Source organism: Triturus cristatus, chromosome 6, assembly GCF_964204655.1.
Source record: "Triturus cristatus chromosome 6, aTriCri1.1, whole genome shotgun sequence".
NCBI classification, from domain to species: Eukaryota; Metazoa; Chordata; class Amphibia; order Caudata; family Salamandridae; genus Triturus; species Triturus cristatus.
In genome coordinates, this window is record NC_140589.1 from 102722583 (window position 1) to 102738530 (window position 15948).

Genomic DNA, 15948 nt, shown 5'->3' on the forward strand with positions numbered 1-15948 from the left:
TCCTCTGACCTCACGCAAAGCTACCCAACGGATCATACCAAAGCTGTATAGGTTTTACTCTTAGCTGGCATGGGGTGAGCAGCAAGTGAACTATGCGTGACAGAATTGACAGTTGTGTTGGGAAAACTGGCAGGCTGTGTGGGATCATTGGCAGCGCGGGTAGGACAATGTTATCTCCGGTGATGTGCATCCCTTAGGCAGCGAACGGCACCCGTTCCTGCAGCGGTCTCAGGACATAGGGCCATAGACACAGATGGTAGAACCACGATGGATCAGAAGTCTCTTGGAAGAATGCTAACATTTGGATTTTTTAGGGGGAAAGCAGGGCGCTTACCACACAATACACTCAGATTCATTGGGAGGAGTTAAAGTTTGACTCAAGCTAACAGCAGAAGCCGCTGAAGGTAATCAGAGTCTTGAGATGCAACCAGGGGTTCCACTCAACGACAGCCTGCGCTGCTTCAGTTTGAAAACAATGGCGCTGAAGCATAAACCAGGCGCCCCAGACAGCGAGGCCTTGTGCAATCCACTCCAGATAAGACGGTTGCCCCGATCAGAGACGACCATGTATGGAGGTCCACGATAAGCCACACATTCTAAGCAAAAAGGAATTGAAAACTTCACTTATTATGCAACTTATAAATATACTGATTTATTGAAGTGCTGTGATCAAAGCAGACACCAGGGTCTGTACTGGGTAGGACATTTTGTGAAGCTACTCTATCGAAGCAGGCCAGCAAAAAAGAAGCACGCTACTGGGAGTGGTCCCAAAGAGCATCAATTCACGAGTTTACCAAACAACAGGTACAACATCCAACTATCTTAACGTAAAGAGTATGCAGACGCTATCCTCCTGCCTGCCCTCCAGTTCAACATTATTAGGGTGTTGTTGGCAAAGAGATGGTAACTCAGCGACCCTGCGGTGCTGATGGATGCATGCAAATGTTAAAGACTGACTGAGAAAATGCTGGCTCATCCAGCTCCCTCCCTTGTGATGTGGTCACACCTCAGCAACAAGTACTGAGCCGCAATAGTCGTCGTCTGCCTGGTGAAATCCAGAACTCCCTAGTCACAGAAGCTGCCACCTTCTCTTTCACCTCTCTGGTGAGTGATCAGCTGTGTCACTGGTAGTCGACAAATGCAGTCTTCTACAGATTGCTGGCTGACTAGGTCCAAGACTGTCCCAAGAACTAGACTAGTAGCTTCCAGGAGTAGACACCAAATTTGGCAAACGGCCACCTCCACCACTATGGCCTCCATTGGAAGGGCGGAGATGGGCCTGAAACGACCAGGTTTTTTCAGAGAAGGTCTTCTTCAGAATTGGCATGACTGGTGCTTATTTCAGAAGACCTGTTGTTCCCGAAGATGTGGAAGCTGGAATCAGTCACAGCAGCCACACTTGTCATGCTAAGGCCTTCATGCGACTTCTGGACAACGCCCTAGAGGGAAAGAGGTGTGTCCTTGTTTGACCAGCCACTGCTCAACTTTGACTTCAATAACAGTATCCCAGAATTCCTGCTATGCTGAAATGGTGGAGATGAAATTGAGGAATATTTGGCACCCGCATCCGGGTTAACATGGTGCTACTGAGGCCTTCCGCGCTACCAGAGGCAGAGTTGAGCTTTACGCCCATGACGGTCGATGCAGGGGAGATGGAGGCCATATATTAGGGGAGAGTGAGAGCTTTGAAAATTCTGAAAAGTTGCTGTCAGACGCATACATTTTCTCAGTGTAGACGCTCTTTTTATTCAAAAAACAATTTTCCAGAAGTCTTGTTGCAATGCTCCTGCAAGGCACCTTTATCAGACTTTTACACCTCCTCTTTGCCTACAGACTCTTTGCCGCTTATTCCACCCTTTGCTTCCACCCTTTGGTAAACCCACAGCCTACTGTCAACAGAGTCGTCTTAAATGATATCAACCTGGGGCTTGGTTCTCAAAAACGCTCACCAAGGTGGAGTAAAAAGGGACCAGCTGGCAGAGTGGCAGGGGCACACTGGGTAGGTAAAGGGCAGAGTGGGGCATAATCAGTAGAATGGCATGTTATTGGGCAGGATACAGGTTAAACGGGCTGAGTGTGGACATTTAACTATATTGCAAGCTATCGTTACCCTGTCTTACAAGGGCCACCCTTAATCACATGGGAACCTTGGTATAATATATTCAGCGGTTCTGACTGGCGTCATTATTCATACAATTATGAATTGTCAGCAACAGTGGCTGTGTGCATTTAATGCAAATATGGAATGAAAAGTGGAAGCCATCACTCTGAATCAGAAATGTTGCAATGCGTTGTACAGTCAGTGTCATAAACAAGAAAACACACATCAAGTGCTTTGTGTCTCAGGTGAAACGAACCACCCCAAGAGAATAAACCGAACCACCCAAAGAGAATAAACCGAACCACCTTAAGAGAATAAACCGAACCACCCTAAGAGAATAAACCGAACCACCTTAAGAGAATAAACCGAACCACCTTAAGAGAATAAACCGAACCACCTTAAGAGAATAAACCGAACCACCTTAAGAGAATAAACCGAACCACCCTAATAGAATAAACCGAACCACCCAAAGAGAAAAAACCGAACCACCCTAATAGAATAAACCGAACCACCCTAAGAGAATAAACCGAACCACCTTAAGAGAATAAACCGAACCACCCTAATAGAATAAACCGAACCACCCTAATAGAATAAACCGAACCACCCAAAGAGAAAAAACCGAACCACCCTAAGAGAATAAACCGAACCACCCTAAGAGAATAAACCGAACCACCTTAAGAGAATAAACCGAACCACCTTAAGAGAATAAACCGAACCACCGTAATAGAATAAACCGAACCACCCGAAGAGAATAAACCGAACCACCCTAATAGAATAAACCGAACCACCTTAAGAGAATAAACCGAACCACCCTAATAGAATAAACCGAACCACCCTAATAGAATAAACCGAACCACCCAAAGAGAAAAAACCGAACCACCCTAATAGAATAAACCGAACCACCCCAATAGAATAAACCGAACCACCCAAAGAGAATAAACCGAACCACCCAAAGAGAAAAAACCGAACCACCCTAATAGAATAAACCGAACCACCCTAATAGAATAAACCGAACCACCCTAATAGAATAAACCGAACCACCCTAAGAGAATAAACCGAACCACCTTAAGAGAATAAACCGAACCACCTTAAGAGAATAAACCGAACCACCCTAATAGAATAAACCGAACCACCCAAAGAGAAAAAACCGAACCACCCAAAGAGAATAAACCGAACCACCTTAAGAGAATAAACCGAACCACCCTAATAGAATAAACCGAACCACCCAAAGAGAATAAACCGAACCACCCAAAGAGAAAAAACCGAACCACCCTAATAGAATAAACCGAACCACCCTAATAGAATAAACCGAACCACCCTAAGAGAATAAACCGAACCACCTTAAGAGAATAAACCGAACCACCCTAAGAGAAAAAACCGAACCACCCTAAGAGAATAAACCGAACCACCCCAAGAGAATAAACCGAACCACCCCAAGACAATAATTGAACCACCTTAAAAGAATAAACCGAACCACCCTAAGAGAATAAACTGAACCACCCTAACCACCCTAAGAGAATAAACCGAACCACCCTAAGAGAATAAACCGAACCACCCTAAGAGAATAATTGAACCACCTTAAAAGAATAAACCGAACCACCCTAAGAGAATAAACTGAACCACCCTAAGAGAATAAACCGAACCACCTTAAGAGAATAAACCGAACCACCTTAAGAGAATAAACCGAACCACCCTAAGAGAATAAACCGAACCACCCTAAGAGAATAAACCGAACCACCCTAAGAGAATAAACCGAACCACCCTAAGAGAATAAACTGAACCACCCTAAGAGAATAAACCGAACCACCCTAAGAGAATAAACCGAACCACCCCAAGAGAATAAACCAAACCACCCCAAGAGAATAAACCAAACCACCCTAAGAGAATAAACCAAACCACCCTAAGAGAATAAACCGAACCACCCCAAGAGAATAAACCGAACCACCCCAAGACAATAATTGAACCACCTTAAAAGAATAAACCGAACCACCCTAAGAGAATAAACTGAACCACCCTAACCACCCTAAGAGAATAAACCGAACCACCCTAAGAGAATAAACCGAACCACCCTAAGAGAATAATTGAACCACCTTAAAAGAATAAACCGAACCACCCTAAGAGAATAAACTGAACCACCCTAAGAGAATAAACCGAACCACCTTAAGAGAATAAACCGAACCACCCTAAGAGAATAAACCGAACCACCCTAAGAGAATAAACCGAACCACCCTAAGAGAATAAACCGAACCACCCTAAGAGAATAAACCGAACCACCCTAAGAGAATAAACTGAACCACCCTAAGAGAATAAACCGAACCACCCTAAGAGAATAAACCGAACCACCCCAAGAGAATAAACCAAACCACCCCAAGAGAATAAACCAAACCACCCTAAGAGAATAAACCAAACCACCCTAAGAGAATAAACCAAACCACCCTAAGAGAATAATTGAACCACCCGAAGAGAATAAACCAAACCACCCTAAGAGAATAAACCGAACCACCCCAAGAGAATAAACTGAAGCACCCTAAGAAAATAAACTGAAGCACCCTAAGAAAATAAACCGAACCACCCTAAGAGAATAAACCGAACCACCCTAAGAGAAGAAATTGAACCACCCTAAGAGAAGAAACCGAACCAACCAAACAGAATAAACCCACCCACCCTAAGAAAATAAACCGAGTTACCCTAAGAGAGTAAACCGAAACACCCTAAGAGAGTAAACCGAAACACCCTAAGAGAAGGATGAAAACAGATGCAGATATCAGACACAATGCGTGTTCCTATCCTTAGCGAACATGTTGGGGCCGATTAGTTAGGGAGAGTGCTGTGGCCTCTCTTTAGGAAAGTGTTGTGTCCTATCGATAGTGCACATTTGCGGCCTGTTGTTAGACATCGTGTTAAGGCCTTATTGCGGTTTAATCACAGGGAGAGTCCCGACTCTCGTTTGTAGGAGCAAGCATCATAGCCTGTCAGTAGGGCCGCAGACAGGAGCTGCTCCCGGCAGCCAAGACCGGGACAAATGACGTGACGCCCGCGAGGACGGCGTTCTACTTGCCTTACAGTCTCTTCTGGTTGACCCCACCACCCTGGACCACAGCATTGAGTCGGAGACCACACTCGGTTTATTATTCATTTTTGCTGAGCACAAAACTCCTGACCTGGCACAACTGCGCGGGAGACAGCGTTCAGTGAAGAATGGTAGAATAATGACTCTGGGAAAGCGCATGGCGGGGAGGAACACGTGAGCGGTGCCGAAAGGACACGAGGTTCCAGGCACCGAGATCTGAGAGGACGTCTGGGTCGCCAATGTAGACTCTTGATCCGTTAGCGGTAGAGAACAGGCTTCAGTGCGCATGCTCCGTGGAAGGGGCCCTGCAAAGGCCCCAGAGGCGACTCTGTGCCCCGAGGTGTGTAGTGTGTGTGACTTCAGCACTCCTGGACATACAGAACACCAGTAACCAGTGCAGACAGCGTTCAATGAAGAATGATAGAATAAGGACTCTGTGAAAGCGCATAGCGGGAAGAACACGAGGTTTTAGGTACCTAAATCTGAGAGGAAGTCTGGTCGCCACTGTAGACTCTCTCATAGGTGCAGGAATCGATGCTTCAGGAAACACCCAGACCTGGGGTAAAACAGGTGAGAAAGCACCTGGGAGAATACCGCATACCCGAGCAGTAGGGACTAGTGTGTGAGGGTGTTATTTGCAACGAAGGCTGTCCCACTGGTTTGGGAGCGCAAATTCCTTCAGGTATTATCTGTAAATCAGACGCAAACACCACTGGCACCCGATGTCAGATTTACTGGGGCTCCTTAAACGAGGCCGCTAGCATCCATTCTTTGCTCACAAGGACTTCAGCAGCTAAACAGCCAAACGTGAGACTGGAAGCCAAACGTGAGACTGGAAGCCGTGCCGGGACCCTGTCCTGGGAATGGCTCCTTTCTGTTCATGGCTTCCCTAAAGCCTCCCTCAAGGTGCACACATATTGTCAGGTCAGTGGACAGAGGCATGGGGAGAGAAGGGTTTGCCCAGGGTCAATCATTCGGTGAAGTTGGACACGCGAGTTTGCGCTGCACTACTGCTTGTTCCAAAGACTATGTATTACTTTGCCAGCATGCCAGAGTGTGGTGAATCGCCCATTATACTGGGCACGGTGTACACACCCTCCTCAGAGGGGTCATCCGGTTCAGATTTCTTGTTTTTTTTTTAACCAAAAACGTACTGACAGCTTTTCCATTCTTTCGAATCCTTCAATTCTGTGACAAAAAATAGGGCATGTAAATGTGTGCAGTAATAAACATTCCAGGCGACCATTTCTGACATTTTCTTAAGCACATTCCCCAATTCTGAGGAGTAACCAATGGAATCATCGCTTCTCCTGCTTAATGCAAGAACACGACCCGACAGCAGGCGCCAGAGATGCTTCCGGAAATGGATGAGAGGGTCGGGCATTACAGCCGGAAGAGTTTAACACGCTATGGAGGGCGGGAGGAAGTCCGGCTGAACGGTTACCTCACAGTTTTCTCTTCCCCAAGAATTTCCGGTACTTTCAGGATGGACAGGATTGTTTGAAGCAAGAAACAACACATTTACACACTGCAGTGTGATTCAAACAGGAAGAGGGTCCCCTTCTTTGTCTTGAAAATGGTTCCTTCTAGTATTCACGCAATCCTAGATTTCCACTTCAGTCTCTGTTGTCCAAACAAGTTCGTTCGCACGCTGCTCTCAAAGCCACGGATTTCACGAGGTTACTCCGAGGTTAGAAGAAACCAAACCAGTGGCATCTCTTTTTTAGGTTTCCGAGTCGCCTGAGGAGGACTCATGCGCGGAGCTGGCGAGTAGCAACATGTCATGCGCTGCAGGCTTTCCGGGGTTGTGTTTTGACTCTTTACACTGTCACTGTCACTAAAAAATCCAAGTATAGGCGAAAAACCCAAGCCCAGCTGAAACTGTCACTCATGACACGGATCCGCCAGTCAAGTATGTGCATAAACCACGTGTTACGCACATTACCGTTCCATGGGCATAGATGCCAAGGTGTCAGACTGCCATGTGTGACACTTTCATAATTTCAGTGTTTTTATGAGCGACATTTCGAGGACTATGTTTCCCTCCTCTTCATGGCTTGATTTTGCTCGTGAGGACGCGTCACTCATAAATATCAGAAATCACACGCATTTGGGAATGATAAACTCTAAGAGGGTCTTAACGCTGCGGCAAAGCACCAGAACTGAACCCACACTTGCAAGTAAAGGGGCGGCAAGGGGCGCGCGGAGCGGAAAGAAGCGTCCAACCTCCCCGGAGGAGAGACTGAGCGGCAGGGACAGCGCGCCTCACCTAGAGTGCCGGCTTCTAAGCACTACCATCAGACACAAAAGAAAGACCAGGGTCTGGGCAGGGGAGAGACGGGTTACAGAAATGATGACAGCGCTGCGGTCAGTCTGAGCCAGCAGTCTTGAGCTCACTGCAGCCCACCCACGCCAGGGAGAGGGAAATAAAGAGTGTGGTGGGGAAGCTTGGGTTCTTGTAACCCCAGAGAACATGGGGGCGGGAGGGGGAGAGAAAAGAGGGCCGGCTGGCAAACTACGGTGTTTCTGCGGCCCTTTCCAGTGCCAGGTTTGATCAGCTTGCCTCCAGGCACTGGAGAGAGGTGTGTGCTCCGAGATGTGTAAACAGGTGAATGTGATCTCAGGCCTCCACGATTCCGGACTCCTAGAAGTATGAAGCAACTCCGGGCTGTTTGCAGAGTTGAGCACGGTGATTTCTGCTGAGCACCTGCTGCCCAGTGTGCAGCGAGCATTACATGAAATGAGGCCACGAATGCGTTAAACTGCTTGCAAACCATGAGCCTTCAGAACTCGATATTTTGCATCTTATAACACCAATATTTCCATTTTTAAACGGTACACACTGAAGCTCCCTGGTCACAGCCACACTCACAGTGGTCCCCCTCTTCCCTTCAGCTCTCTTTACCCTTAAAGTGACCACAGCGGAGAGTGGAGGGTCCGGGGAGGCAGCCATTGACCGAAGGGAGACGAGAGCCGCGGCCTAGACAGAGGCATGCCTGGCAGGCCGATCCGGTGTGGCGTGACGAGGGCCCTGAACGCTTGCACCCGACGGCGAAGGTGGGTGGGCCCGGTGAATACCGAAAGGGTCGCTGCAAACCCCCCGGACGTGGTTGGTGGCCTTGCTCATAAACCAGTGAGAAGGCATGTTGAGGCCGGACATACAGGAGAAAGAAGGACTTCGCTGCATGCGGTGTGAGTGCGGCCCAGCATCACGTGCGCACAGCATGCAGATTTGGTACCTAATTAACATTTACATTACCCTGTAACCCCGCGGCATAGAACAACTGAATGATTTATGCGCCTCACTTCAGGGCTAAGCTTCTAGGCACACTTATTTATTTTTTTGCAGTGACAGAGCCGCATATGCGATCCGGGCCGCCAGGCTGGGCATTCTCTGTGCGGTGGTGGCCGCCCCACCCGACCACAGGACATCAGGCTCGCTCGGCTGCTCAGCTAGCTGTAGTAAGGGCTCCCTAGTGCTCTCGGCAGCTGAGACCATGTGGAGGCCCCTAGGCAGTCGAAATTTCACCCCCCCCCCCTCGCAAATTATCTTCTAATTTTTTTTATTTACCAACCAACAATTTCAATAAACCAATTTTATTACACAAAACTAAACAGCAATTATGAATACTATTAAACAAAAATTAATTGAAAACAATTTATGAAAGCTCGATTGTAATTTTCTTTCAAAATAAAATAAATATTATTTTGATCCGTTGTTGCCGGGCCCATAAAAGGAGTGGGGCCCACAGGCCGGTGCCTACTTTGCCTATTGGGTAATCTGGCACTAGATGCTGCGCGCGAACGGAACCATGACCACTCCAGCGAGGGGCCGCCGCAGTTAGCCGTCGGGTCAGCCGCGGGCTCATTTCCGTGGCGACTCATTGCAGCTCGCATGCAGCAACTGTGAATTCAACGGCCGTCAGCTCGAGCCACGCAGCCCTCTATGGAACACGACCCACTGGCCTATGAGCGAGTGTGACAAACTCACACTCCTGACCTCACTGATGTGTGTCGGAAGGATCCATTGATTGACAGGCACTGAATTGACGCCAGAAAAATGTATCTATCTGTCTGCTGGGCCGCGCGTTGAATCTTGTCACAATGTCAGTTACATAGTAGCAAGCAGTAGCTTCAGCCAGCCCTGGCCCCCAGTCTGTCAGCAGCGCGCGGCGCAACACACGCTGCCTGCCACATCCAGAAAATGTTTATTATAATTAATTAAGCAGCCAGCACTATCCGGGTCGCAGAAATTGGCACAGCTGAGGGGGCACTAATATGCGTAACTTCGCATTTCAGTGCAGTGATGCGGACCACTACACTGAAATGCGTTAGTCTAACGCCAGATGCGTGGTACGTGGCAGGGCTGCATGGAGCGGTTTCTTTAAGGAAAGATTCATTAATAGAAGACCAATAGTCTAAACCCAATGTAAACCATATTTGAAGCGAATTTTTAAAACATAACTAACCAGGGATGGGGAGGGACAACGAATAAAAGTGGCACACCTTTTATTGCAAGACTGGAGTACATGTAGTGCTGCTTGCAATAAAGTATACCATTGTAGTGTTTCACAATAGCTTTCCGTGGGAGGTACACAGGACAGTAATGGCAAAGAATTATAGATGGGTACAAGGGAATAACGGAGATGTGTTTTTCACCAAGGGAGTCTGAGTGACATCAAGCAACAAGCGCAAAGATCGAATTGTCTCTCTCCCTCTACGTTAACCCTCCACCGACATTGAAAAAATTACCTGGTACCCAGCTATCCACCCACACCACATTCGCTTAAACCATCCTTTTAGGCTTCCCTCCCTCACCTCATCAATGCCGCCATCTTTGCTCGCCGAGCAGAGAGCTACGGTCACACTGACTATTCTCCGGGAGCTGTTGGTCAGTGCTGCATGTTTTCCCCTGAAAATGGGGGTGGGTGGCAGGAGAGTGCACCCCTAATTCTTATGAATTCCTCAGGTCTGTGAAGACCCCAGAGTGGTGGGAGAAAGGCAGGCGAGACAGCAGACTATTTCCCCTTTCTGCTTGGGACTCTGGGACCCAAGCAGAGCAGGGAACACAGGGGAGGCAAGCGCTTTTCCTCGAGATGTAGCAATAGCGGGAAACAGCTTTTCTTTCCCACTGTCGTCACATATCAGCAAGGGAATAAACAGATTTTGATCTGGTAACTCACAACGAATTAAAACATAATGTTCATTTGCTTCCATGAAGTCACTGTTGACGAATGACACCTTGAATAGGATCCGCTTAATGTGTGCAGTTCATTGAATGGCTTTCCTCGTCACCCTTGTTACAGTTCATTGGATGCCTTGTCACTCTCGTTACAGTTCATTAGATGGCTTTCCTTGTCACTCTCGTTACAGTTCATTGGATGGCCCTCCTTGTCACTCTCGTTACAGTTCATTGGATGGCTTTCCTTGTCACTCTCGTTACAGTTCATTGGATGGCTTTCCTCGTCACTCTCGTTACAGTTCATTGGATGGCTTTCCTCATCACTCTCGTTACTGTTCATTGGATGGCTTTCCTTGTCACTCTCGTTACTGTTCATTGGATGGCTTTCCTCGTCACTCTCGTTACAGTTCATTGGATGCCTTATCACTCTCGTTACAGTTCATTGGATGGCTTTCCTCGTCACTCTCGTTACAGTTCATTGGATGGCTTTCCTCATCACTCTCGTTACAGTTCATTGGATGGCTTTCCTTGTCACTCTCGTTACAGTTCATTGGATGGTCTTCCTCGTCACTCTCGTTACAGTTCATTGGATGCCTTATCAGTCTCGTTACAGTTCATTGGATGGCTTTCCTCGTCACTCTCGTTACAGTTCATTGGATGGCTTTCCTCATCACTCTCGTTACTGTTCATTGGATGGCTTTCCTTGTCACTCTCGTTACAGTTCATTGGATGGCTTTCCTCATCACTCTCGTTACTATTCATTGGATGGCTTTCCTTGTCACTCTCGTTACAGTTCATTGGATGGCTTTCCTTGTCCCTCTCGTTACAGTTCATTGGATGGCTTTCCTTGTCACTCTCGTTACAGTTCATTGGATGGCTTTCCTCGTCACTCTCGTTACAGTTCATTGGATGCCTTATCAGTCTCGTTACAGTTCATTGGATGGCTTTCCTCGTCACTCTCGTTACTGTTCATTGGATGGCTTTCCTTGTCACTCTCGTTACAGTTCATTGGATGGCTTTCCTTGTCACTCTCGTTACAGTTCATTGGATGGCTTTCCTCATCACTCTCGTTACTATTCATTGGATGGCTTTCCTTGTCACTCTCGTTACAGTTCATTGGATGGCTTTCCTTGTCCCTCTCGTTACAGTTCATTGGATGGCTTTCCTTGTCACTCTCGTTACAGTTCATTGGATGGCTTTCCTCGTCACTCTCGTTACAGTTCATTGGATGCCTTGTCACTCTCGTTACAGTTCATTGGATGGCTTTCCTTGTCACTCTCGTTACAGTTCATTAGATGTCTTTCCTTGTCACTCTCGTTACAGTTCATTAGATGTCTTTCCTCGTCACTCTCGTTACAGTTCATTAGATGTCTTTCCTTGTCACTCTCGTTACAGTTCATTGGATGGCTTTCCTCGTCACTCTGGTTACAGTTCATTGGATGGCTTTCCTCGTCACTCTCGTTACAGTTCATTGGACGGCTTTCCTCGTCACTCTCGTTACAGTTCATTGGATGGCTTTCCTTGTCACCCGACGCCCAGGACATATTGTTTGGGGTCAAAGACAAGAAGTCTTCATGTTTATTTTGTCCTTGGGACACGTAGGCCCAACCCTCTGCAGCACAAACACTTTGGCTGCCAGATTACAGTACCACATTATGCATCAGGGAAGGGCACTGTCTGCAGTTAAGGGAAGAGTTGTGCCCTTATGTTAATGCTGTTCAAACTTGTATTTATGGTTCATTAATGCAAAGCCTTTATTATTAGGGTGAGCGCTCTAAGTAAATGTTGTAAGTTCAGCCTGCGCTACTGACAGCGATTCCAGTATAAAAAAAGTTTACACATATTTGCAAAGTTTAATAATAAAAGGCTACATTTAATGCTTCCAGAATGCTCTCTGATTAGATGCAAATATATGCAAAAGCTTGAAAGCAAGATTGATGATTCTTTGCTTTCAAAATAAAATAGTCATTGAAAAAAGCAACAATGAAAAAAAATGTTTTGTCAAACTACTGTGAAAATTTTGGTAACATTTCTTTATAACATCGTTTAGCAAAATGTGTTTATGCATCCTAGTATTTCCCAAAAATATTTATAATGGAAATATCAGTGTAACCAGTTGCAACAAAATAAAGGGAACATGAAAATAAACAAGCATTGGCAAAGCCAATAGGTATGACTTTGGTGGTCAGTATTTTGGTGTCAATGCGTGCCTTGTTTTGACATGGGCATGTAAAACTTTATTGTTGTGGGAGCTGCTGGGCCCTCATCATTATAACAACCATTGGCAATAGCAAAAATATTTTTGGTCTCAAAAAAACAAACATTGCCACAGTAGTTTATCACTGAACAAAACTACTTTGCGTGCCAATATGCTCCATGTAAAAGAGCAGCATGCTGTCGCTCACAGTCAAGCCAGCCGGTAGCCAGAGAGAGAGAGAGAATTTTTTTAAAAACAAAAAACACCAGACCTAAATAGCGGCCCAATTTGTAAAGAAAGTCACAAAAGTGCACCACCCATGGTATATGTCCTTGCAGTAGTGCAGCTTTACGGCTTTCATGAATTCATAAGAATTTACAGAAGTAGGTCAGGAAATTGTACTCCTAGAAAATATTTGTGAACTGGATTTTAGCACTGGCAAATAATCATGTGTAGATTTTCTCATATGAAAATCTGATGCACGGTAACAAGTTCACTTTCTCACCGACCACTTTTTTCCCCAACCCTGGAAGAAGTTTTACCTCTGCCCTTGTCAGGAGTAAATTTCAAACCTTTCTCTGTATGGGGAAAAAATCAGAGACAAGCTGATGAAAACCCATAAAACATGCATGTGCATGCAAAATTATACAGCGCTCGCGGCAACGGTTTTCTTTCTTTTTTTTCTTTAGCTACACAGGGATGCTGTGCAGCATGGCTAAAACACATTGGCAAGACCAATAGCTCACAAAGATTGCCAATGCTTGTTCATTCATGTTTTTGAAAGTGTTACTGTAGTTTGACATTATACCATATAATTTGAATTCACTTCCTGAACGATTTTAGTCAATACTGCGACAGTTAGGAGCTCTATTGCTGGCTAATTCCAGAATGGATGAGTGTGTTGTAAACCTTTGTTACAGCCAGTAATTCATATTGCCTTGTTGTGAGGTTGCAGGTTCCTCCCAGAAAAGGTTTTTGAAAAAAAGTTTTTAGCCAATAACAGTAGAGTGGTGTTAGACCTGGCATCTTTGGTGTGTTTTCCCCTGTCTTTTTGCTTCTGACCTCCTGTTTTTGACTGTGTGCTGCATTTCGTTTTTGCTGGTTTTAGAGCTCTTGGCACTTTACCACTGCTGATCAGTGCTAAAGTTCAAGTGCGCCCAGTGTAAACTGGGAGTACGATTGGTGATCCATGATGGTAATCCATGATTGGCATAGTTGATTTACTGGTAAGTCCCTAGTAAAGTGCACTCAGTGGCGTAGCTAGGGGGGTGCGGTGGGGGCGGACCGCCCCAGGCGGCACTTTTTAGGAGGCGGCGGCCGCGTGGCACCGGTGGCCCGTTGCGAAGGCCTTTATAATTTATTTGGGGACACTCACTGACACTGATGTCCCCAAATAAATTATAAAGGCCGCCGCAGCGGGCCACCGGTGCCGCACTGCGTGCGCGTGGCCCCATTTTTTGAAGTGCACGGACGCAACTGCGGCCTGCAGCGCACTCACGCACCACCACCTAGCGTGTGGTTGTGCGCGTGCCGCGACCGAGGTGACGTCAGAGGGCCCTGAGAGTCGGGGAACAGGGAAAATCGTCAACAGAGAGAATGGATGACTGTCTCAGGGTCATCCGGTGAGCAGACTGTAGTTATGCGCTAACCTCGCTTCGCGGGGGGGGGGGATACGAATAGTGCTCACGGACTCAAGCCATCTTTTCATGCTTTCTAAGAAAGGAGTCGGAGAAAAGCCTTCTCAATCACCAGGAAAGTGGAGGTATGTATTATTCTTAGAAGTTGGACGGGGGAGCAATTATTTTGTTCTGGGGTCAGGGCCGGCTTTAGGGCGGTCACGGTGCGACCGGTGCCTCTGCACTGGGTGCCAAGGTAAGGGGCGCCATTCGCCTCTGACAAAAATGAACGTCCTGAACGTCCGTCCATCTTTCATTTCCACAGCATCGTGAAAATAGAAGATGGAAAAATGTGCTGAGTGGTGATGGATGTATTAGGTCAAGAAGTATGAGGCTCTCAGGAAGCCTTCTGCTCCTGCACTTGCAGCCAGCGCTGCTGCTGGGCACAAAGTCCACGCTCTACTAGGGAATGTGCTGTGCAGCAACAGCTAGTCCGAGCAGCTGTGACCCCCTCGGGCTTCTGAAAATAAGACCGAGGGCCCTTGGGTATACGAGAGACTACTGGACTTCACCCGAGCGTCTATTAAAGTAAATAGAGGCACAGCACCCGGACTGAAAACAAAGCTCCTCTCGTAGTATGTACAAGCCTTCTGTGTCTCGCCGTAACAGGTCCCGATTATGAACAGTTTTTCTTGCCTCTTCGGTTTATTGTGGACATTCTGCTAGTCTGTGTTTTTACTGTACAGCCTGCCCCATTACACCGCTGTCCTTATCCTTTACAGTGACGCACAGATTCCCTGGGTCAATTTACACTGCTCTGCTGCTGCCAGAGGCCTAGCCATTATGCCATGGGCCCTAGTGTGAGAACGGAAATGGGCCCTTCAGGTCACTGGTCCCACTGACCCTGCATGCTGTGTACAGTATGTCCTCCACTCTCTTTACACTAATCTTCTGGTGTACACCCTATTTGTGTCTCTACACTGCTATCCTGTTATATGCAGTCTACTTTTTGGCCCGCTTTACACTGCTGTGGCTTGTTTCCATTTAGACGGGTGCTCTGAGGTGTACAGTCTGCCCCTTACCAGCTTTCCGCTTCTGCAGTCTCTTGTGGCCTTTTTTTTACACCACCCGATGGATTCAAGTATCTATGATGCGAGATGTGGCCTAACGCATAGAGCTGCCAACTTAATTGGAACAGAGGACTCAGGTTCAAGTCCCGGCGTTGGCTGAATATCCTGTGATTCTGGACAAAGCACTTAATTTCCCCGTACTTGGAAAAAACATGAATCTGGCGTTGTGTGGTATAATCTTGCGTTCACATGAAGTGCTATGATGCCTTTCAGCCAAGTTTGCATAATATGATATCTACAAAAGTGGGTAAAATGGGAGGTGATCACTGTGGGACATGTCCGAGTGCCCGTACTTTCCCTCCCCAGCCAGGACCTCTGTCTTACAATCAAGGCTTTCTAGCTCCCACTACTAGTCGCACCAACCAGGCGTTGTCTAAGTATGCAGACTGTTTCCTACCTTTTAGACAAAATGTTACTGCTAAGTAATCATAGCAACCAACATATCCTTCCACTCAAGAAGGCACTCTCCATTCATATCAACTCTGGGCCCTTGTGCTCCATTTCTTTGTGAAAGTCTGATACACAAGGACCTAACCTGCTAATACTTTCTCTTCGGGCCTTCTAAAGCATCAATTTTCACATTTTTTGCATTTCAATCTAGAAGCCTCATTTGTTTAATCACGGTGCACTGGCCGTGCTTCACATAGCCTTG

General features: G+C 46.8%; 1 protein-coding gene across 4 annotated transcripts in view; it reads right to left on the reverse strand.

Annotated features, from left to right (window-relative positions):
• TMEM63B (transmembrane protein 63B) overlaps positions 1-15948 on the reverse strand; it is a 417772-nt gene that overhangs the window by 384388 nt on the left and 17436 nt on the right. The window lies entirely within an intron of this gene.